The sequence below is a fragment of the Podarcis erhardii genome (assembly GCF_964252035.2).
Source record: "Podarcis erhardii genome assembly, chromosome: 10".
In the NCBI taxonomy this organism is placed as follows: Eukaryota; Metazoa; Chordata; class Lepidosauria; order Squamata; family Lacertidae; genus Podarcis; species Podarcis erhardii.
The window spans coordinates 55054560-55079164 of record NC_138500.1 but is presented as its reverse complement, the minus strand read 5'-3'; the positions used below and the strand labels follow the sequence as shown (position 1 = coordinate 55079164).

The 24605-nt window shown below is 41.8% G+C and overlaps 1 long non-coding RNA gene across 1 annotated transcript; it reads right to left on the bottom strand.

The window, feature by feature from the left end:
- Positions 1-7844: 7844 nt before the first annotated feature.
- Positions 7845-24330, bottom strand: LOC309350917. The gene is made up of 3 exons (XR_014160595.1): positions 24230-24330; positions 21905-22032; positions 7845-8304 (listed from the first exon to the last, which is right to left on the bottom strand). It is a non-coding gene; the product is annotated as an uncharacterized lncRNA (long non-coding RNA).
- Positions 24331-24605: the final 275 nt, after the last annotated feature.

Here is a 24605-nt window from a genome sequence, read left to right as displayed (position 1 = left end):
CTTATCCCGTTTCTGGATGCCCAATCTTCTCCTTCTGGGTCCCCTCTTCCACTGCCGGTACCTTCCTCATGGGGGGCACATCTCCCCACAAGTCCTTGGCTCCTCATAAATCTTTCTCCTCAACTGCCTCTACTGCCCACACATTCCCTCCCCCCTCTTTGGGCACCTGCCCGTCCCCGACAGCTGAAGCATAAGGCAGCTTCCTATGTCCTTGTCCCTATATTGCTCTTATATCTTAAATGTCCATTTATTTCTATTTTGGCTCCATCTGAATATCTTCCTGGTGAGTCATTTTAACCCACCCACCCCCGGCAAAAAAAGTGGGAAGCCTTTTAAGTAGATTTTTTTTTATCCCAGCCTGTAATTGTATTTTCAGGCTTCAGATGGGATATGTATATATAGGATATATTTCATAGGATATTTTGTGGGAAGCGATGCGTAAATGAAATTAGTCAAATAAAAAAATAAGGGTGTTTGGCTATTTTTGGATACCTCGGCTCCCACAGACCTCAGTCTACCTGATTCCATTGCAAACTGTAACCCTTGGAGTGGTTTATTGCAAGCCCTCAGGCCACATAATAGAAGCAGATAGCCACAGGCAGGTGTCACCCTCACATGTTAACTCAGGGGGAGCCTGATCCCATTTACTATGAGACAAGCCTGCTGGTTGGCCCTTGAGCCCAACTGATGTTTGCTTCCCACTCAGAAGACCAGCCCTACCACTGGGCAAAATGATGCAGTTCCCTCAGGCCATGAATAATTGTGGGTGGAAGAATAGCAGTGTTGTAGTTATGTGCACCATGTAGCCTCTCCCCTCTCCCCAAAGAAGCCAGCCTGCTGCCCTTGGGTGTGCTTTGATGGATGAAGTAAGATTTAGCAGCCCATCCAGTCAGCTCTTTTTTGCGGAATTGTGAGGTGGGGTGGGGAAGAGGACGCCATCTTGTCTTTTCTCTCAGTCCTGTTCCCAATAGAAGCCTCATGAGCCATTGTTCATGTTCCTATGGACTTGCCCTATTGGCACCCTTGCCACCAATGAAATAACTTCATTTTGCACCCACGGCAGATACAAGGGAGTATGATTTCAACAGACCCATGAATTTTTAAGCCTTCACTATTAATGTTGCTTAGCCACTGGGGCCAACAAACCCTCTTCTTCAAATTATAATGAACTGCCAAGCTAGAAATACAGGTCATTTGTGCTGAAGGATATGGTTCGTCTTACTACATATCTTTTTTTAAAGGGGGAAAAAATACTCCTCCAGATCTCAAACTTTCCAGCAGCAAGTTAAAATGTACATATTTACATTGTTACTTTTGATGGACAGTTCTGCGCTGATTGGAAGAATATAAATATCCCTAGAGAACCTGCATATTGGAAATTAATCTCTGCATACACAAAATACTTGTGTATGCTGCCTCACCATAATTTTGAAGAACAATTGGCACTAATAATAAAAAGGGAATGGTATTTTTAACTGTGCTGCTGCTCTATATTTAGAGTTAGCTGTGTGTTGTTTATTGTTTATTGAGGTTAGTTGGAACCGAACTAATACCAATAAGTTTGAAAGTAAATGAGGATTCACCAGCAACTGCAGAAAATTAACTGGTGCAAGCACAGTGCATGGCATTTTAAAGAAAAATTAAGGTCAACACTTTAATATAGTCCATCAAATACAATTACTGAAAATCTATGTAAAAGGGAAACTAGGACTAGACTTGTATCAATTTTCTGTTGGCCTGTTTTGTGCCAAACTGCCTGGGTGTTCCCAAGGGACACCCTATATTTGGCAAAGCCCTGCTGAATAAGCTGGTGGTAGTAGAGGCAAATTAACATTATGTAACATCTGTGGTAGAAAGCACCTTCCATCAAATTAGATTGGTGCAGCATCTGCAGACCCTCCTTGATAAAAAGAGGTAGAGAGACCATACGCATCCAAACTTTGGTACAGGGTGACCACAGATGCATCATCTTCATCATCATCAAAAAAGGAAATACATCACCCAAAAAGAGGTCAGAGGAGCAGCCAGGTGTCCTGAAAATATGCATATGCTAAATTTATATGTATAGGTACAACTTTAGAAATAATTGCTAAAATTTAAGTAGAAATACATCTGTATTAATAATAATAATAATAATAATAATAATAATAATAATAATAATTTTTTATTTATACCCCGCCCTCCCCAGCCAAGGCCGGGCTCAGAGCGGCTTACAAACAATAATAAAAACAAGAAGAATGATTACAACTTAAAAACAAAAATAAAATACAACATTAAAATAATGGAACATTAAAATATTAAAATGTAGCCTCATCGCAGGAGAAGGAAAAGAAAAAGAAAAAGAAAAAGAAAAAGAGAGAGAGAGAGGGAGGGAGCGAGGGAGGGAATCAAACTGGCTCCAAGCCAAAGGCCAGGCGGAACAACTCTGTCTTACAGGCCCTGCGGAAAGAAATCAGATCCTGCAGGGCCCTGGTCTCATGAGGCAGAGCGTTCCACCAGGCCGGAGCCAGAGTTGAAAAGGCCCTGGCTCTGGTTGAAGCCAATCTAACTTCCTTAGGGCCCAGGACCACTAGGGTGTTGCTATTTATGGACCTTGAGGCTCTCCGTGGGGCATACCGGGAGAGGCGGTCCCGTAGGTACGAGGGTCCTAGGCCATGAAGGGCTTTAAAGGTCAAAAGCAGCACCTTAAATCTGACCCTGTACTCCACTGGGAGCCAGTGCAGCTTGAAAAGCACTGGGTGAATATGCTCCCATGGCAGATACCCCGTGAGGAGCCTCGCTGCCGCATTCTGTACCCGCTGGAGTTTCTGGGACAGCTTCAAGGGCAGCCCCGCATAGAGTGAATTACAGTAGTCAAGCCTGGAGATGACCGTCGCATGGATCACTGTGGCCAAGTCGGGGCGGGAAAGGTAAGGGACTAACTGCTTGATGCGGCGAAGGTGGAAAAATGTCGCCTTGGCTGTTGCTGTAACCTGCGCCTCCATGGAAAGGGAGCCGTCAAGGATTACACCCAAACTCTTAACGGAAGGCAATGGCACTAATTGGGCCCCCGCAAGAGAAGGGAGTTGGTCCCTCATCCCCATGCCATCCCGACCTATTAGGGACGCAGGTGGTGCTGTGGGTAAAACCTCAGCGCCTAGGACTTGCCAATCGTCAGGTCAGCGGTTCAAATCCCCGCGGCGTGGTGCGCTCCCGTTGCTCGGTCCCAGCACCTGCCAACCTAGCAGTTTGAAAGCACCCCCAGGTGCAAGTAGATAAATAGGGGCCGCTTACTAGCGGGAAGATAAATGGCGTTTCCGTGTGCTACGCTGGCTCGCCAGATGCAGCTTGTCATGCTGGCCACGTGACCCGGAAGTGTCTTTGGACAGCGCTGGCCCCCAGCCTCTTAAGCGAGATGGGTGCGCAACCCCAGAGTCGGACACGACTGGCCCGTACGGGCAGGGGTACCTTTACCTTTACCTTACATCTGTATTGGAAGGCTTTGACCAGCTGATCTCTGTTCCTGCTCAGCTTGCTCTCTGGGTGTTAACGGTGATGGGCAAGCAAGACCCCATCACCATTTGGTTCTTTAGCTTTAAACCAGACTTGGACCAGGCAGCCCTTCAAAGAGAGGGATGTCCTTTGTAAATTAGGACATGTGGTCAGCTTGTGCTAGTTACATCCTGTTTGGGCTACTGCAATGTATTGTACATGGGCTGCCTCTGAAGCTGTAGTTAGTTAAAAATGCAGCAACCAGATTGCTGAAACTATGTGTGTGAATGATATATTGCCAGTTATGGAATGCCTACACTGGCTCCTGGTCCAATTCTTAGTGCAGTTAGAAAGCATTTGCCTTAATCTTTAAAACTCCTAATAGTTTGGGACCCTGGTGCCGCAAGTACCATCCCTACCTGCATGAACTTGCATAGGTGTTACAGACATGCTCAGAGGCCTTCCTCTAGGTGTCCCCAGTGGAACTCCTGCCTCCCTCCCTCTGGAGTGAGTGGTTTTTATGATCTCCTATCTTTGGCCAATCCTACCTCCACACATCACTAATGACTCAGTTTATAGCTCAGAGGCTGCTTCTTGGTTGCTACCTCTCAACTCTTCCACACCTCCTGTGCAACATACCTGGATACTTGGAACAGCAGGCGAGGAAATGATGCAAGCAATGGACAGGCAGTGGGAGGGGAGGAGGGATAGGCAAGAGGAATTGCAGCTGCCTTATCTCCTGCTGCACATCACATCTAATGTCTGGATTGTGAATCTAAGAAGCCACTCGAAGCAGATTAACCAGATGAGCAAGCACCACAGAGGTGATTCCAATGTTTGTGATTCTAAGGCCTGGTCTTAAAATACAGAGGGCATCAACAACCAGGGAGCCACAGCAGAAAGCAGAGCATATGAAAGGCTTCATGTATTCATACTCCCTGCCTCCTTTATTTCCATTTGCCTACCTCCCACCATCTCATTCTCTATGCTCCCTTTGTTTAGCAATTCCCTCGATTCCCTCTTGCATTCAGTGATGCGCCTTGCTTCAGGGGCCCTTTATAGTAATTTATTCCATATGCTCCTAACCCCTTTTTGTGTAAAATAGTTTTGCCTTCATTCCCCTCACCCCCTTGTTCCCACCTTTCCATTTTTCAGATCATATCTTTTCAACTCTCTGGTCTTGCAAGTGTAAGGAGCTTGCTTGGATCAATTTTATCAATCCCCTTCATAATTTTTAAAACTTCAGTTGGGTTACACGAAGTCTCTTCCATTCCACTGAGAATACAATCAACTTCCCCAGTCTTTCCTCATAACTTAAATCGTTGAGCTATGGTATCATTTGTATAATTGCTCTACAGTTCTCCCCTGAAGAGCAATTAAACCTTTTCAAGGATATGGTGGCCAGTACAGTAAAAAAAATTACTCAAGGTAAGAATCTCTTTTTTAATAATAATAAAAAATACCTCAAATAGAAATAACTCAATTTCCTTGATTTGTACAGAAGTTTCCCTAGTATTATTAATTTTCAGTTTTAGTTAAAAATGGAACTGAAATAGCCAATGCATTAAAAATAAAATTCATGTGTATAAATAGATAAAATTAAGGCCAGATACATTCTGGTCACGTGATGTGACAGCTTAGAGAAAAGGCCAGATTGTGGGTGGAAGGAAGAGGGTTGGCTGCTTAAATGGCAAGTTAAGCATGGCATATTAAGGCCTAACAGGCCACCTTTGGCCTTCTCAAGGTTCATGGCAATTCTGAAATGAAGACATGAGATCAATTGGCCCTTAATTTCAAAAATACAGAGGAAATGCTGGCTATTTTCAGAGTTCCCTCTACGATCGTCCAATATATTCAATTCTATAGTGTTCAGGGCAGAATGAACATTATGGTTTTTGAAAGTGGGCAGCCGTTTGCTTCAGGTCACTGATTGGTAATTAAACCATAAATGTGCAATGGTCATATTTACCCCGGAACAACACATGAAAGAATAATGGAGCAACTTTTACAGTCAAATCCATTCACCTTTGATAACAGTGGCATCATCTTCCCATCAATTTCCCCTTATTGTACTTGTGTATCAGTTCATACTTTTCCATGTTGTAGTACAGCCATATGTAACATAAACGCTGGTCAGTTCCAGTAGTGTTCTGAACACTTCCTTGTTACTCCGATTGAACCCCCAAACACTTTTCTGTTCATTGACATATACACCAGCACTTCCTTAATCTGCTTTAAGGCAGTAACTCGTACCTTGCCTTGCTGCAGGTCAAGGACTCCAGTGGAGTCAGTCCAACATCATCCAAAGCACCAGAGATTCACCAACTCTGCTGTAGATTCAGCTCTATATTCTCATAAAAACAGCACCATTACTTCACATGCTCATGAGCAGGAAGTATGATAGTTACATTGGAAAATACAGCCCAATATATTTTGGTGCCTGAGGCAGAAAGTCCCAATGATACCCCTGTGCCGGTAAAAAAGATAATAAGCTAAAGAACTGTCAAATTATTATTCGTTAATTGTACTCCAAAATCTGCTGCGTGAGAAGAGAAGTCTCACCACACCTTACAGTAATGCCATCTTGTATTTTATTTATGAAACTGCCCCATTGACATAGAAAGTGGTATGATACTGTGTGGATGCATTTTATATATATATATATATATATATATATATACACATATATGCAGGTTTTGGTGTCCTCGGGTGTCTTCCCGTGTAAAAGTTGGGGTGTCTAGGCGACGTTTCGACGAGGTCTCACTCGTCATCTTCAGGCTGGTGCTTTCGGCTTCTTGTTACTGGAACAGAGCAGGATCTCAGTGTTTGAGTTCCTATAAATACTGTAGAGGGGGTGTGGTGTATAGCCTCCAATGTTCTGGGCAGAGAGGAAGTTCCCAGGCTAGTGTGCCTTTTCTTCTTTTGTTCCTTAATTACTTGAGAGATATCTTGAGTGATTTCTTGAGTGATATCCTGAGTACCACTTAGGTGGGTCATTAGGTGTGGATTAGTTGTTAAAGTCTTTGTGTCTTGACCTCTTGAACTTTGTGAAGAGTTTTCCTGAGAAGATGGCTGTACTGTACTTAGTTGTGCTCTGGCTTGGCTTCGTGTATAGGGGCGAGCTGTGGTTTTGTGGCTTGTGTCAGCCAGATCTGTGTAGGGATTGCAGGGGGGTGCAGCATCCGGAGGTGCCACCATGGATTGGCTACTGGATGGTGTCTGTAATTCATCTGTGGAGAGGGTCTGGGTTTGGGTCTGGTGTGGTTGATTGGTGTTGGCGTTCTGTGTGCCTCTGGATCTGGTGTCAGTTTTTGTGGGGAGGGCTAATTTCCAGATGTCTGGCAAGCGGGATGTGTCGTCACGCTTGTTCATGTTGTGAGGGTGTTTCTCTATCTCGATGGCTTCCATGATTATTCTCTTGTGGTGATGTTCCGTGTTAAAGAGCAATTTGGAATCTGCAAAATTAATTTCGTGTCCTGTTTCTTTCATGTGTTGGAAAAGAGAGGAAGTTTTTTCTTCTTTTTTGACGGCATTCTTGTGTTCTGCGATACGTGCATTTATTCGTCTGTTTGTTTGTCCAATGTACGTGGCTGGGCAGACTTTGCAGGGTATTTCATAGATCCCTTGGTTTTCCAACTGGATTTTATCCTTGGGGTTTCTGAGGATATTGGCTATTTTTTGGTTGGTGCAAAAGGCTGTTTTGATATTGTGTTTATGGAGGATTTTGCTAATTTTATCTGTAGTGCCCTTGATATAAGGAAGGAGGGCCATGCCATTGTTTTCTTCTGTGTCTTGGTTTTTGGGGGGTGTTTCCTTTTGGATTAGCTTCGTAATCCTGTTTTGCTGGTATCCATTGGCAATTAACACGTTTGAGAGATTCTGTACACAACTAAGTACAGTACAGCCATCTTCTCAGGAAAACTCTTCACAAAGTTCAAGAGGTCAAGACACAAAGACTTTAACAACTAATCCACACCTAATGACCCACCTAAGTGGTACTCAGGATATCACTCAAGAAATCACTCAAGATATCTCTCAAGTAATTAAGGAACAAAAGAAGAAAAGGCACACTAGCCTGGGAACTTCCTCTCTGCCCAGAACATTGGAGGCTATACACCACACCCCCTCTACAGTATTTATAGGAACTCAAACACTGAGATCCTGCTCTGTTCCAGTAACAAGAAGCCGAAAGCACCAGCCTGAAGATGACGAGTGAGACCTCGTCGAAACGTCGCCTAGACACCCCAACTTTTACACGGGAAGACACCCGAGGACACCAAAACCTGCATTCCTGTACCCGTGAAAATCTACGAAAGCAAATACACATATATATATATACACACACACACACACACACACACACACGAAAGACTGTGGTTGAGGTGAGAGAAACCTCTCCTTCTCCACCTTACCAAACTGCACTCCATTGCTTCAAGTGTTTTTATCCAGTCTGGCACACTTCTAGCACAAGTGATGGGTGGTCCAGGAGAAAATTGGCTGAAGCAATGAAGCACAATGAGGTGAGGTAGGAGAGGATTCACCCCATCCATTTCATTTTAGAAAAGGAGACAGTCTCCACCTGTTTTACATATGAAGGTTTAGGATACAAGAATAAATACACCTGGCTTTCATGTCACACCTAGATTGGCCTACAGGGAAAGGTGTAAAAATAATAGTGAAATGTGAAATTCAAAATGAACCCCTGTTTCCGCAAGACCAGTGGCAAAGCATGGGTTGCCAGTGTCTGGAGCCACGTGGAAGGGAGCGAAATGGATGAAGTACACATGTGCATTCAACTGTCTAATGGTGTCCACATCACCCAGGAGATTGCATCTGCAGAGATAAGAAAAGAAGAGTCAACATCAAGTCTCAATGACTGGGTGAGATTATATTCTCTTCATTCCCAACTATCAGAGAATGACCAATTCAATTTTCCATCCAATTCCTCTCCTCTTAAGCAGATCTGAATCATGTGTCAGGGTGAAACATTGTGCCATATGTGAAGTGGTACGTTGATACGTGCTAGTTTTAGTATCTTGCACACCATATGAGTGAGCGGAACTGACAAAAATCACACAGAACAGCCTTTGAGTTTTCCAACTCAAATGGACATGGTGTGAATTTCTCCTTAGTTTGAGAGAGGCTCAAACTCACAGCTTCCAGGAAAAGAGCTACTGAGCCACTACTGTATGTTCTCCATTGCCTACGTCTTGCAAAGCACATTGTCGGTTTCCTCATCCAGTAGGCAACTATGACTCAAAACTCTTTCTAGCAAGCAGCAAGATCACTGGTGGGAGGGTTAAGTTAACTCTGCTTTGATATCAAGGAAGCGCTTAAATAATTACCACCTTCATCTTCCCATTCAGCAGTTGTCTGCTCTGCTGCATTCTTTTAAGAGACAACCTGTCTCCTCCCCTAGTTTCTAATCACTCTTGCTTATCCACAGGTTGCACATATCCATCCTATCTACATTTAGAAAACCATTAATTTACTCCCTAATCATCATCAGAAAGTCATCTCTTAAGTAGCAGTACAAACATGAAAGCACCCTTTAACATATGATTTCCCCCACACCCCTTCAAGTAAGATGTCTTGGTTTTATCTTGCAAACATGCTCCCCCTCTCCCACTTTAATGTCATTTATACCTAGCACTCCAAATGAAGCAATCTTATGGCATATATATATATATATATATATATATATATATATATATATAGTCTGTTCCCTCTCAGTGTTGCCTTTAACATTACTCCTGGCAGACAAATCACTGTCTTTGGTGAGACAAATTATTCCTGTAACGTATTCAGTTGAGTCTTCGAGTGCCAGCATGTTCCTCCTCATTGTGAATCCCATTGTCTTTTCACTATGTTTATCCTTTGATGTGCTCCGTCACCAAAGGTATAGTCAGTGTATATTCTACGATCCTGGCTCCTGCTGTGTATCTTTCTGTCATAATATACTTTTCGTTCTCTCCCCTTATATCTTGCTTATTCCCATCTTTCTCTTCTCCAATGATTATTTAGTACCCAAGGGTACTGAAGGGGCTTGTGCATGTAATCTCAGAGCTGCTGTCTATAATCCTTAAGAACTATTGCGGAAGAGGTGAGGTTCCTGCAGACTAGAGGTGGCCAAATGTTGTCCCTATCTTCAAAAGGGGGTAAAGAGAAAGACCCGTGTAACTACTGACTGGTCAGGAAAGCTCCTAGAACAGATAATTAAATGGTTGATCTGTGAGCACTTAGAAAAGGATGTTGTGGTTCCAAAGACCCAACATGGGTTTATCAATAACAAGTCACACCAGACAAATCTCATTTCCTTTTTCCACAGAGTTACAAGCTTGGTGGAACATGGGAATGCTGTGGATGTAGTGTATCTTGATTTCAGTGAGGGTTTTGACAAAGTTCTCCATTATATTCTTGTGCAGAAGCTGATAAAATGTGGGCTGGATGAGGTAACTGTTAGCTGAATTTGTAGCTGGCTGATTGACTGAACCCAAAGAGTGCTCACTAATGGTTCCTCATAATCTTGGGGAAAAGTGACAAGTGGGATGCCACAGGGTTCTGTACAGGGCCTGTTGTTGTTCAACATCTTTATAAATGACTTGGATGAAGAAATTGAGGGGATGCTCATCAGATTTGCAGATGACACCAAACTGGTAGGGACAGCTAATGCTGCTGAAGACATATGCAAAAGGCCTCCAAGGAAATTTGTTAGATAAATTCATATTGTGCCTTTCACCAAATGATGCTCAATGCAGATAACGGCAATAATGTAAATACAATTTTTAAAAAAGCAGTAGCATACTAAATAAGTCAAATAGAAAAACAAAGCAGGTAAAACATCTATAAAACAAGCAGTTTAAACCAACTAAAACACATATTTGCAAGTCAGCTTCTTCAAAGGCCTGTCTAAAATTGCACTCTCGTTTCGCATAGTAACCAAAATGGAAAACATATAAAGAAATTCATTTGGTAGCACCATTCCCCTGGGTTCTGATGACAGATGGGATTGGATTCAGCCCTAGAAGGTGGATTCATTCAGGAACTGTGTCTCCATACCTTTGCCAATCCAATGAGATTTATATTCAAGAAGGGAGCTTCATTTGAAACCTAGGCATTGCGTTAGCTTGTACAGCATCTGCTTTCAACATCTGCAAAAAAGATGGAAGATTTTTCAACATCTGCTCCACGCACCTACCTGACAATTAAGAAGATTAGCTCATATATTTGCCCCTGAAGACCTTAATTTATCACTAAATTGGATTTTATGTTTCCAAATGTAGCTCCCTTATTGAATATAAATCTTGTTGGATTGGCAGCCGTATGCAGAGATGATTCCTGGCCTAGGACTGAATCCAACTCCATCTCCTGCCTCCCTTTAAAACAGCAACCCAGCAATGACCCCAAGTGACTGGTGCTGCCAGAATCTGACTTCTTAATTGTCAGGAAGGAATGCAATGCAGTATGTTCATATACGTAGAGTAGGGCCAAGATGTGTTACGTACATGCACCTAAAAGGAATGTACATCCCTGTGCACTGTGATTTGAAAGAAACATGGCAGGTGTTGAAGAGGAGCCTTTTATGTAATGCATTTTCTTCAACAACAATCCCAAGTGAAAACAACTTTTAAAAGCAGCTTCCCTGTATAGTGGCCTCAATCCAGCTAATGTTTGCCACCACTAAGTCCCACTGAAAACAGCAGGGAGTGACATTCATATTTACTGATTTGTTCCAGTAGGGTTAAATGAGAGTTATGACTCACTAGTAGAGATGGGAGAATTTGTCAATTTCTGTTTCTTTCGGTTGCTGTTTTTTCCAGTCTGAAGTTCAGTTCTCCATATATCCACAGCAGTTTCCAATTTTTGAGCAAGTCCTCATTAAAATTACTTAGCATTTTTATGCAAACATCTCCCAATATACACATTTTGATATGCAATTTTGCCTAACGTATCCCTTCTGGCAAAGCAATTTTCTGCAATAAAAATGCATTGTTTTCAGGCATATATGCATTTTATGCACCTTACCCTAGGATATGCATTTTTGTACATGTTGCGTGGCTAGAAAGCTGCACTGCAAAATTCAGAGACATGTTAATTAGGTAGGTTTACCTATAAATGTGAATTGAATTTCCCCCCCATTCCTACTTACTAGTTATGCTTGACCTTAGCTGGATCAGGGCCTACAGCTTTCTATGATGAGGTGGGTTGTTATTTAATCTACCATTTACTCCTTATGGCAATCTTTCTCTGACTGCTTATCCGTCCATTAGATTACTCGACAGCTTCTTAACATACAACTAGAGAAGTGCAGGCACTGATAAAACCATTTGGAGCACAATTTGCCACGAATTCCTCCTATGCACACCCCACTGAAATGAATACTCGTACAAAGTTCCCATTCATTTCAATGGAGCTTTCAGGGGAGAACTTTCTGGTGGATTATACCCTTAGCTTTTATTACAACTTTTCCTTTCCAATTTTCTATTTGTAATGAGTGCATAAAAGATCCCCTTTTCACCCTATTGTTTTTGCTCTAAAAGCCACTTTATTCTTAATAAAAGGAATAATAAGTGCCAGTTGTAAAATAATTTGTCAATCACTTCCAGCACTTGCAATTGTAAAACACCTTTCTTTGGACCTCTCGGAGTGCTTTAGAAAAGATAAAAACAAATAAAATAAAATTACAATTACACTTAAATGGCAGAATTAAAATGATCAGTTTTAGATCACCTGAATTTTGTTGCTACCATTTGACAAGGGGAAATTGTTCGACTGAACTCCCTGGAAGGAGCTGAAATGCACAACAGTCTGGCCTATTCTGATCTTTGAATGAGCTTTTCCACAGGACCCTCATTAGGGACAAAGTTGAAGCTGAGCTGAAAAGCGCCTTATGCCCCTACAATTGAGGGCATTCAGTTGATTTCAAATTTAACTTCCCTGCTATTCCGTTGAGGTTCTTTTTCCTTTAAAGGAGTCTAATTGAAAAGAAGGGCAGAGTGAATAATTTCTAGGATTAGACGAGATAAACGAACTGGAGGATAGAATGGGTGCTATGGGGCGATGAGATTTTAAATTCCATGTTCACACACACAAAAATGTGTTTGTAGTCCATTGTGTCCTGAGGCTCGCAATGCCCCACACATGGCTCTCCCTTGTTGGCAAGAAGGGATAGTGAGCACTTCCAGACAACCTGTTTATTGGGCAGTCATCCTGATTTGTTTGCTGAGAGATTAGACAATGTTGGCTATTCAATGAGCATTCATTCTGGTTTCTTTGTGGGCAGGTTAGATGACATTGCCTCAAAGCAAGTGTTATCCCACACTTCCCACTGCATCCCCCTGTCATTTCCCTTGTCACAAAAAGTTCACTTTTGGGGGGGGGGAGTGGGTTTGTTGCACAACAGCTCAAAGTAAACTATAATCAGGAAATGGATGAAATTTGCTGGCCTAGCTGTACCTCCAGAGCAGTTTTAGCCTGCCAAATTGTAGGCCAATACTTCCAGAGGTTATCATGAAGGGCACTGTTAAAGTTTGATTAAAACAAAAACAAAAACAAAGCGGAAGTCTCAAACAGGCACATTGTCTTCCAAGATAATGAAACTTGTAGTCCAAAACGTCTTGAGGAAAGCTGCTCAAGATTATTCCAGCTATTTGCTGGCCACAAATATGAACTTTCTGCCCTGCAACTCCAGATACTTTGGACTGCTACCAATTTTATGGGTACATTTCAGGCACACATTGTTATGTAACATAGGTCTGGAGGCAGAATACACAAGCTCAAAGTTGATGAGCTACAATATGAAAATTTTCCTCAATTACCTGTGGGGTAAACCATATTTTACCGCCACTAATAATACTAATCATATGAAAAAGAAGACACATAACAGCAACAAGGCAAGGCAGAGATCAGTGTGAATTTCTTGCAGCCAGTTGAGACAATGGCATTTTTATGATTAATGAGAATATTTTAAAGGCTGGTTCTTTATTTACAGGAGCAGCCAAATAATCACAAACATAAAAATGTAAAGATTACTAATTCTACAGCTGTACGGCACTGAAAACATTTCTTTAAAAAAATCAAGCATGCTCGTTCTATTAATAGTCCTTTTTAAACATGTTTATGTCAATTACTAAAACAAGATTGAACAATGTCAAAAAACATTACTGTTTAAAAACTGTCGTCTTTTCTGTGTTTTCATCTGCAAAGCATTAGGGTTTGTAAAATAGTTTTGACTGGGAATATGTATGCGTCGCCATGAAGACTTCCATATGTGCACAATGCTATTTGTGTATTGGATTGTGTGGTGCAAAAGTAAGACAGCTGAGGATTTTCAAAAGGAATCTACAATTTGGGAGACAAACATCTCCATGGTGCAGGGCACCAGCAGGATAAAACTGAGCAACTGCTAATCAGAAGCATATTGTGAGGGGCTTGTCGAGGGCGCTGTGTGGAATCATGAGTTGCCTCGATTTGCTTGCAAATTGAAAATTGACTGTGTAACACGCTGTCCCACCCTGTGTAACATATTTCCTTGCTCTTCCATTGGGCGGCTTCACTCATGCCTATTCATCACTTCCTTGCTCAACATTTTTACAACTACTCAGAAGTAACCCCTATTTATTTCGCTGGCACTTACTCTCCCATAAGTGTGTTTAGGATTTATGACAGCCTCCAAGACTCAGAGCTTATGTGTAACTAGACTCCATTGAAAACTGTTGGGTTTGAGGTGAGGTGATATGAAACGTATCTCTATGGCAATAGGCAATGGAAAGCCATCCTTGCCGCCGCAGTTATCAAGTGTGAACCAGGCCATTGACTAGTCATTTGTCACCAGCATAGTGGAGTGAAAGACTTGGCAGCAAGCATTGTTGTTTCCCTTGTTGCTCAGAACCCAGAGCAGGGGCCAAGAGTTAGTCATATCAATCACCCAGTGAGGTAGCTTAGATTTACTTCATGGCAGAGTAGAGGCCTCAACATGAGCTCGTTCTGGACAATAGGGATGGGGGACACATGGCCTTCCAGATATTGCTGGATGACAACTCCCATCATCCTTGACCATTGGCCATGCTAGCTGGGGCAGATGGAAGCTGGAGTTTAACATCTGGAGGGACAAGAGTTTCTATCTCTTACTGTGCTGTACCATTGAAATTCTTGAGTACCAACAATTCCTGCTCTTTTACATGAATGAAAAGACATGGATGGGTAGACAGACAGACAAACAGACAGACAGTAGAAACTTAGGTAAGCTTGTTTTGGATCTTGGCGGGATGCAGTTAATCACTAAATGTGTGTGCACATGTATGTGTATAATGTCTGGAATGAAATTTTAAGAAGAAACAAAGAAGAATATTGGTGCATTGGCTTCTGAATAGCCAGGTGCCATGAGGTTGACAACTAAAGTTATGACTGTAGGTGTGTTGTCTCCCTAGAATAATTGAAAGTGAATTCAAGATTTATAAGCTCCAGAAGTCCTGGCTAGAGCAAAGCTCAGGTGCGTAATCCACTGCTCAGTATTCAGGAAGAAAAACAACAACAGCAACAGATCTATGACCCAAATGTCCTGGCAAATAAACCTTGAGGCAGAGTGAAGACTGGTAGCACGGATGATTTTCACTGTTTCACTTCAAAGGTTGTATAATATTTGAGCAGATTATATACTCTTTTAAGCAGCTAAGAAGGTTAGGTGATTTGGAGCGTGTAGTTTTATACCCATCGTTAACTCCAAGTTTAAAGCTTTAAAATAGCACATGCCAGCTGACCTATGGCTCCATACCTTCATATGGCCAGTGGGGAGTAGGGTGGGGAGATGCACTACTGCCCATCTTGACCTCCATCAGCCCCACCATCCCCACACAGCAACCCTAACCCTAACCATTCCTAAATACATGCTGAAAAAATATCCTGACAGCAGTGCTGTTAGGTAATTTCAGACTATGAACTCCATGATCTTACAGGGATGGAACCTCTCTTGTTTGTAATGCACATTGCTTTGCTTACTTCAAAATGTGGTAAGTCACCCTTGCTACATTGAGGGGGGGGGTCATGGGCTTCTGCCTGAAAGTTTGACCCTGTAAATCGTCAAACTATCAATTCTATCACGCGGGAGGCCACCTAAATTGTATAATTTGTCATATCAATTATTGGTATTATTAATTGTATTATAATTTGGCATTGTTATAATGTGGCTATTATTGTAATTGAAAACTAATAAAAATTATTATATAAAAAGAAAGTTTGACCCTGATAGCACCACAGTCTTCTGTCCGCATGATGCAGCAATCTGACACCCACTTTACAGCACAGCCAGCTAAAATGGGCATTCAATTCCCTGCACAGTTAAGGACAATTTTCAGTCCTGTGAATCATCCTTTAGTTGTTACTCCTTGAGCAGTATTGTTCAGAATTTCTTGGCTATTATTAGACCATTTATTTATTTATTGAGCATTCATTTGGATCCTTTATCTATATAATCACACTTCTTTCCCCTGAGTGATAAAATCCATTGAAAACAGCACTCAGAGATTTGAGCAAGGTATAGTTTTGTGTTGATAAATTCTACCTATGGCTGTATCTTTTCAAATACTAGTTTGAAATTCCTGCAGTTGTAATGACAAAAGACAGCACCATTAAAAAAAATGAAGGTTTTTTTTTTAGCTCAAATGACAGTTATATAGAGGAAGTGATTATACATTTTAATAATTTTTTTTCTAAGAGGGAAAGACAGGAAATTAGACACCATATTAGTATAAAGACACTGTTATCACATCAAATGGGTCTTTTAAACTTCCTGATGTCCTCATTTAGTCTTACTGGTGTACCCAGGAAGTTAAGGAATGTGTTATTATATGTTGTTATATTTGTATTCTACAGAGAAGGCTTAGATGCAATTGACTTACAGAAATAAGTCATTATTTTCCTTGGTTTCTATATAGTTGGCACTGACAATGATGGCTATCCTACCTAATAGGAACCCCAAACCAAATACAATGGTGTTTAAAGGAAAGAACTGGAAAATGGACCATTTTTCTTCTACTGAATCTAGACACACAAAGGCAAGATTCTCACCATGCTCAGTCATTTCCCCAGAGATTCATAAACCCCTCCCCTTTTCTGGTTGCACACTGGTCTTGGTGTGGAAATCTTGGCTTACATTAAGCCAGTATTCGCCCATAAACATCTGAAGCAGAAAATTCTGGCTTAATGACAGTTAACAAACCACGTTAATAAGCCAGGATCTGATCTGACTTGGCCTCAGGCACAGAAGTTCCATTTCCAAGGTTCCTCAGGGAGGACGATTAAACCATTTTAAGTCTCTGTCATTGTAGTATGGATCACATAGGCAACACCTATTCCTCACTTTAACAAAGGGGGCACGGAAGAAGCCACTTCTTAAATGAAATAAAAATCTCTCCCCACCTGTTATGATTGGGTCCAACTTTTTATGTCAGACTCCCAAATTGTTGCTTGTTTAAAGTGTCCATTTACTAAATGCAAATATTTGGAAAGAAATCAGCATATAATAAAACCTGTACTTTGACTTTGGGAAATTCATCACAGTAAAAACTGGAATAAAGAAAGGAAATAATAATTGAGGAAAATAATAATTGGAGCCATGACACACTGAGTCTCTTGTGTGGATTACAGTTCTTAAATAGGTCTATTAAGGTGGGTGGCATCTATAGCTAGCAATTCATCCATTGGGAGATTGAGACCTCAGCCTTGCTGCACTTAAGACATGGGCACAAAGTGGCCTCAATACCTCCTGCCCAATTTTTATCAGTTTGCGCCCCCATTGGACCACCCCTGTCATACACCTTACAAGCAAGAAGATGATTTCACTTTTAATGCTCATGAAATCTTCCTGTACTCTCCTTTTTAAAAATATAGATGACCCCATATATTAATATTTACATTTTCTTCTGCTTCATACTAAAGTATCATGGTGGACAGAATGGAAAAGTCAACATTGTCAGGCTGATCTAAAACATTACACTTGCTCCACTTGTGACTATACTGCATTTTTGCCATCTGTTTCTTTCCATAATTAAAATCATTGTTGATTTTATTCTCTATCAGGCTCAGTATTGGGGAAATGTCATTTCCCTGCAACAGATGCTTTGAACATGTGGCTATTTACAACAACTGTGTCTTTTATTATTGCACAGTAAAACAATCATCTGGATGCAAATTCTAAAGGGGTGGCTATTCTAAGTCTGCTGCTGCAAACACAAAGAAGAGTTGTGGTACCTTGCAAGACCAATAGTAGGTTGGCAGTGCAATTCAATGCATATTTGCTCAAAAATTAGCCCCATCATGTTCAGTGGGATTTACTGTCAGGTATGTAGATACATAGACTTCAGTTCTCTATACATTTGCCTGGGGATAGGCCACAGTGATACTTGCTTCAGAGTAAGCACGGTTAGAATTGTAATGTTCTTTTGGCACAAACGTCTACATTCTACAGCACAGATTTGTATAACAATAAATCTGTTTGATATTAATCTGTTTAAGGTGCCACAAAATTCATTTTGTTATCTTCTCCTCACTTACCTGTGATTAAGCCCCACCCAACCCAGTTGGGTTTACTTCTAAATAGGGATTGTGTTAATCTGTCAATTTTGGTTTCTCATATTTCTAATTCATATTTCCATATCAGTTTATTTGTTTGGCCCTCTTGAAATTTCATCATCATTTTAGGGCGGATTTCTCCAAATATTCACATTTTTGTATGCCATTTTGTCCAATGTAAACATTTTTGCAAAGCAATTTCCCCCAATGTAATGAATTTTTGTGTGTAAATTTCACTGATCTGAGAATTTTAATGCACACTTTACCCTAGACTACACATTTTTGCAAACACTGATTGGCTGGAGAAACGCATTGCAAAATTCGGATTTTGAACAATGTCTGTGTTTCAGTTTATGTATTTGTTCAGCAAGTGCAACTTGGGAAGGCCTGTCTTTATGTGCGATTCGAATTCTAATTTCTCCTTCATCTTTGCTTCTGAGTAGACATGTATAAGATTGTGCTGTTAGATTGGTATCTGCTCCCATTTATCAGCTTCTCGGCTTCCAGCCCTGCCACTGCAATAACTAGGGCGTTACCTTCATCTCCCAGGCACTAAGAGGTTTAGAATGTGCCTGGAGAGAGTTTAGGGTCTGGCAGAGTAGCTCATATCTGTTCATCTCCACAAACAATCCCTGTAAATTTAAAGCAGAAAAAAGGGGGGGACCTGCTGCTACCATTCAGCAAGGAGTCTATTATGAATCCCTAGGTGGCATGCAAAGCATTTAGACTCATTTCATTCATATGTCAGGTAAAGACTTTCATTTAGAAGTGAGATGAATACTGAATAATGGATCTTTTGAATAATGTAATTAAGAATTCATTAAAGCAGCCTTTTAAAACCCTGCAAAATGCAGTGCATGTACAGTATACCTCCCAGCCCTAAAACCAGGAAAATGCAGTATGGAATTAAAATGAATTAACAGGAGGGGGGAAAAAACAATGTAGAAAATGCTGTTTAGAAAAATCCACCTTTTGAAGCTAAATGAACAATCGGTAAAACGACGCAGGCTGCTTTCTTTCCCCCTCCCACAGCTTGTGAGCTGTCAGGAAAGAGCTTGGTATTTAAGATGAGCTTATTCCGTGTTGGGACAGAAGGAACCAATCTAGTCGAGGTGGAAAGAAGCATCCTAATCCTAAATTACGGCACTGCCTGAGCATCTGCGGTGTCAGTGCCCTCGCAATAATCCCCTAGGAGATTTTGGGCCCTGGGTAAGGCCATACACTTGAGACTTGGGTGAAAAGGAGGCCTGGTTCCTTGGCTTCTCAGAAGAGTGGGTGTATACATCTCCAACCTTTTGGCACCACAGACTCCATCAGTGATGAACCTCTGCTGACAGCCTCTTTGGCAGGCTAACCTTCTGCCTTCCTGCATCCCCTCTGACCAAAAACACTACCTTGCTCTGCTCTATTTGGCATGACCAAAGGACAGTGCAGAGGAATATCTACCAGAGGGGTTGATGCAAGGCTGAAGGTCAGGAATTCTGTTCTGCTGGTGAGGAGGGGGGCTTTTATCTAGCCTCCTCAAGCAGACTAGCCCATCTCAGTCACAGAAGCAGGGGCTTAACAAGTGGGCTTTGTTACCTCTTCTTCCCAAAGCGAGACTAGGGTGGTCTTCTGTCCATCCTTTGGTGAAATAGTAAGGATGTGGATGGGGGAAGAGAGGCTTAGAAACCTTTGGTGTGTTTAGTCAGGTGAGTTGGCCATTTATGTACCTGGTGGAGCAACAGAAGGCTGGGTCAGGGCAGTGGTGTGTCAAAGCAAGCAACTGGTTTGGTAGAGTGTACGGGAGTTATTTAGTTATTTCCATTTATGAATTGGTAAAGGTAAAGGGACCCCTGACCATTAGGTCCAGTCGTGACCAACTCTGGGGTTGCGGCGCTCATCTTGCTTTATTGGCCGAGGGAGCCGGCGTACAGCTTCCAGGTCATGTGGCCAGCATGACTAAGCCACTTCTGGCGAACCAGAGCAGCGCACAGAAACGCGTATACCTTCCCGCCAGAGTGGTACCTATTTATCTACTTGCACTTTGACATGCTTTCAAAGTGCTAGGTTGGCAGCTGGGACTGAGCAACAGGAGCTCACCCCATCGCAGGGATTCAAACTGCCGACCTTCTGATCAGCAAGTCCTAGGCTCTGTGGTTTAATTGCTTCCTATCAAATATCTCAAAGTTGGAGGCCCAATATAGACTGGGATAAAGGTCTCCATTTAAAAGGCTTGTTGAAAAAGCAAGGTCTTGGACAAAAGAGGCAGGGCCTGTCTGATATGTACCAGGAGGGAGTGCCACCCTTAAGGCCCAGTTCCTATATTGTATGGAATGGACCTCCCAATAAGATGGTACGTTGGTGGCAACTTGATAGATATGGCATTTGGGTATAGATGGACCATTAAGAAGAGTAAAGCAAGTAGTGATTATTCCTTTCCTGACAATCCTCAGCCATGAGGGTTTTGGAGGCTGCCTCAGCTTGCCACCTGACGTATGACAATTATTGTTTAATGGTAGGCTGGTACCCAAAAGTCATAAAGAATGCAGAATTTAGTCCTGGGTTGAGCGTAGTCCTGCGTTTTCAGGGAAATTGCTGGAAATGAAGCTGTTAGAATGATGACTAGGTGGAAAATCTGTGAGAAATCTGACCAAATCTCACTAAGCATGACTTAGACCCTATTTGAAAGCCCGCAAGAAATTCTGCCTCTCCACCAACATTTCCTCTGCATATTGCTGATGGATTAAGGGACTTGCGCAGTCATAATTTACAAAACATATGGAGCCATCTGCGGATCACTGTGACTTCTTTGCAAAGCACTTTGCAGGTAGTTTCTTCAGTTGACCTCCTAAATGACAAGGTGAGTGCCATGACTAGGCTGCTTGACCATTGCACTTCATAGCTGATATGAGCCAACTTTTTTCTAGCCAAGTCAATATGGTGGCTAGGGCCTCATTGATAGAGAGGTGCCTTCGAGCTGCCTTGAAAGAGACAGTGGTCAATCCGTTGCTTAAAAGACCATCATTGGACTGCTGAAACTGGCAACTAAAGGCCAGTCTCTAATTTGCCATTTCTGAGTGATAGCCAGGCACTTTTGGATGAAACTGATCACCTGGATCCATATCAGTCTGGTTTCTGTCACAGTTTTGGGATAGAGATGGCCTTGAACCCTTTGTAGACTACTACTACTAATAATAAAAGGACGTGGTTGGCGCTGTGGGTTAAACCACAGAGCCTAGGACTTGCCAATCAGAAGGACAGTGGTTCGAATCCCTGCAACGGGGTGAGCTCCCGTTGCTCGGTCCCTGCTCCTGCCAACCTAGCAGTTCGAAAGCACATCAGAGTGCAAGTAGATAAATAGGTACCGCTCCAGCAGGAAGGTAAACAGTGTTTCCATGTGGTGCTCTGGTTCACCAGAAGCAGTTTAGTTATGCTGGCCACATGACCCAGAAGCTGTACACTGGCTCCCTCAGCCAATAAAGCTAGATGAGCACCACAACCCCAGAGTCAGTCACGACTGGACCTAATGGTCAGGAGTCCCTTCACCTTTACCTTACTACTACTACTACTACTACTAATAATAATAATAATAATTTATTATTTATACCCCGCCCATCTGGCTGGGTTTTCCCAGCTACTCTGGGCGGCTTCCAACAGATTATTAAAACACAATGATTGTACATTAAGTTACATTAAAGGAAGGAGAGGCGGAACAAGTCCTTACTGAGTGTCCTAGACTTCTCTGAGTACCTGAATAAATGATTTGACAATTAACAGATGTGCATGGATTAGCCACATTACTGCATAAAGTCTACACTCTTCTGCCCATGTAATAGGTTGCCACAATGTATACTTGCGGGGGGGGGGGACCCAAGAAAAGTACCTTGACATGAGGATGCTAATAGGGTGGCCTTCCAACCCTTTGTGTATTCCCTTTAGCTTAAAAAGGGCATGCATTCCAACACCAGTTTCGACACCGAAGTAGATCCGGAACTCCATTTGAGCATTTGACTATCGGAAGTAAAGAGAAAAGATAATTAACGAACAGGCAAATGTAGCTGAAATTCTCTGATAGCGCATGTAGTTAATCAATTGCCATATGTGCCACTCAGACTAGGCTGAGCTGCAGGCAATTCTTTCTTCTTATGGTTAAGAGACTGGAGTATGCCTTATGCAGCTGAGAAGCCAACCAGGCCCAGAAAGGTTCCACAAGCCAGCAGTCATAGAAGCAATGTTGTAAAGAATAAAGCCCAGAGCTAGAAATTAGTCAAAGGGGGGTGGGAAGCTATGATATGTTCTACATTACAGTTTTTATTCTGTTTGGGAATCCACTTCTGAATATTTCAGGCAGGCAGCATCTCACAGCTCATCTACATATCCACTGAGAAGCGCTGAGCGGAAAAAAATTACTCTTTGTTCTCAAGTACAGAGCTAAATTGGCTCACAACTCAGCGCTATATTTTGGCTCCTAAAAAAACAGCATGAACTTCATGATGATTTTAGAAAAGCCTCTAATCTTTGCTCTTGTTAAACTAAACTGAAGGAATTATCATATGGAATCTATTCAAATGTCGGCATTAATAACACATGGCAAATTGATATTTTATTCCATCCAACAGTGATGCTCTATTTTATGTTATTTTATGGCCCTTTATTTATTTAGCAGTTGTCTCCTGTAATTTTAAGGGCAACTGTTTCAGATTATGCACAGCCTGGCTCTGGGAAATAACTGGAAATCAGACTTTAGTCTGTGCAATCAGTATCCTGTTTTCTCTTTTCATCTTGTCCACCTCTGTATATATCTGTCTCCTTGTCGATCCATCTCGACATTTTAAAATATGCTGCTCTGCCTTGGCATTAGCAGATAATGCCAATTAAATCAGGGAATGGATCCCGCACTGAAACTGCATTTATGACAGTGGGATTGTGAGACTGTAAAAATATCAGCTATCAGTTTCAATTAAAAGTTTCAATATTTAGCAGTGTTTCCCTCCCCTCTCTTACATATTTAATAGCAGTTCATTGCATCCTAGGCCATGAACTAAAATGCTCCATTACATGGGATATAAACAAATATCCCAGAGTTCAGTTTATTTGAACCTAAATAGAAGGGGGAAATAATGAATTTTGTGAACGAAACATTACATTTGATTGCTTGAATTTAAGAGAAGAGAATTTTTTTAAAAATGGGAATGACCAGCTGGAGCAACTTTTGTCAGGAAAATATTGCCCTAGAAGTGGATGGTTCTTGCAAGGCCTGCTCTGAGCTCTCTTTGTGGCCCATTTCATACCCTCCAAATGTTCCTATTTTCCAGGGACGTCCCTGATTTAGAGAAGCCATTCCAGTTTCTGTTTTGATCATGGAATGTCCCGCTTTTCCTTAGGATGTCCCTATTTTCACTGGAGAAATGTGGAGGGTATGGAATTATCCAACTCCCGAACTATCTGTGTAAATGGCCTTTGTGGGTAAGCCTGAGCAGTCTTGGGACTATTGGATAGGGAAGGGGGGAGAAATTTAACTCTGTCTCCCTTTCATAGCCTTGACAAATATCACCTCTTCAAAGCTACTGTTTATATTTCAAGGGAACCTCCCATTGACTCCGATCAGGCTTTGCCAGTGGTTTTTGTTTTCATAACAGAAAAAAAATGTCTTGCATTCTCACAATTAACATTGCATCTAGTTTGGCTTTCAGGGTATCGATGCAGCTGAAAGCATCAAGAGCACATTGTCAAGGGCAGTGGGTAGGCAAACTTGGAAGCAGCCAGGTGGTGGCTTTGGAGAATGACTTCAAGAAACCAGTCACATAGTAGGGCAACTCTCTTCAATTTTGTCTTTCGGTTTCTTCTCATTTTTAGCTGCTTGAGGATGCTGATAAATGAAACATCCATGAAAGACAGAGTCAGTAGGAGGCGAGAGGCTCTCTTGTCAATGGGGCATTCTGTCATGCCCTCTGGAAATTAAATTAGCTGCCCAATACATTTGGATTTGATCAGCTATGAGATCTCATGTGAACAGGTTCGTGCCTTTCCACCCACCCTTCAAAATAGTTTGTTAATGCTGGATAAGGCAATTGGGCTCTGGGCTTTCACAATCTTAAAGCTCTTTCAAACAGCAGCTTCAATGCCCCGGCAGCAGTTCATCATCAGAAAGTAATCTTAAGGTTGTGACATGAACTAACAAAAGGCAGGCAGGTAGCGTTTCGCTCACCTTGTTGTGCTGAGCTAGAACTGTGCTCCTCTGATCTATGCGCAACTCTGTGTTCTTCAATGACTGAGCACGAGGGGATGACTTGAAAGTACAATAGTTCCCTTTAATTTGAAGAAATTTACAGGTGTTCAGTTATTCCTCTAACTCTTAAACTACTAAACTGTTTTCTGTCACTTTAATTTATTTTAACAAATATAATTATAAGTTGGTGCTTTGATTATTCATTTTTCTCCTTGGTGTTACACACCTTCCCCATCCATAAAATTTGTAGTGAGTTGTCACATGATACATGTGAACACCAGTAAGCGTTGCTGCAAAGATAAACAGGGCACTTGAATTTCAAGGTTAGCACACCTGATGCATCCTGGATTGGCAG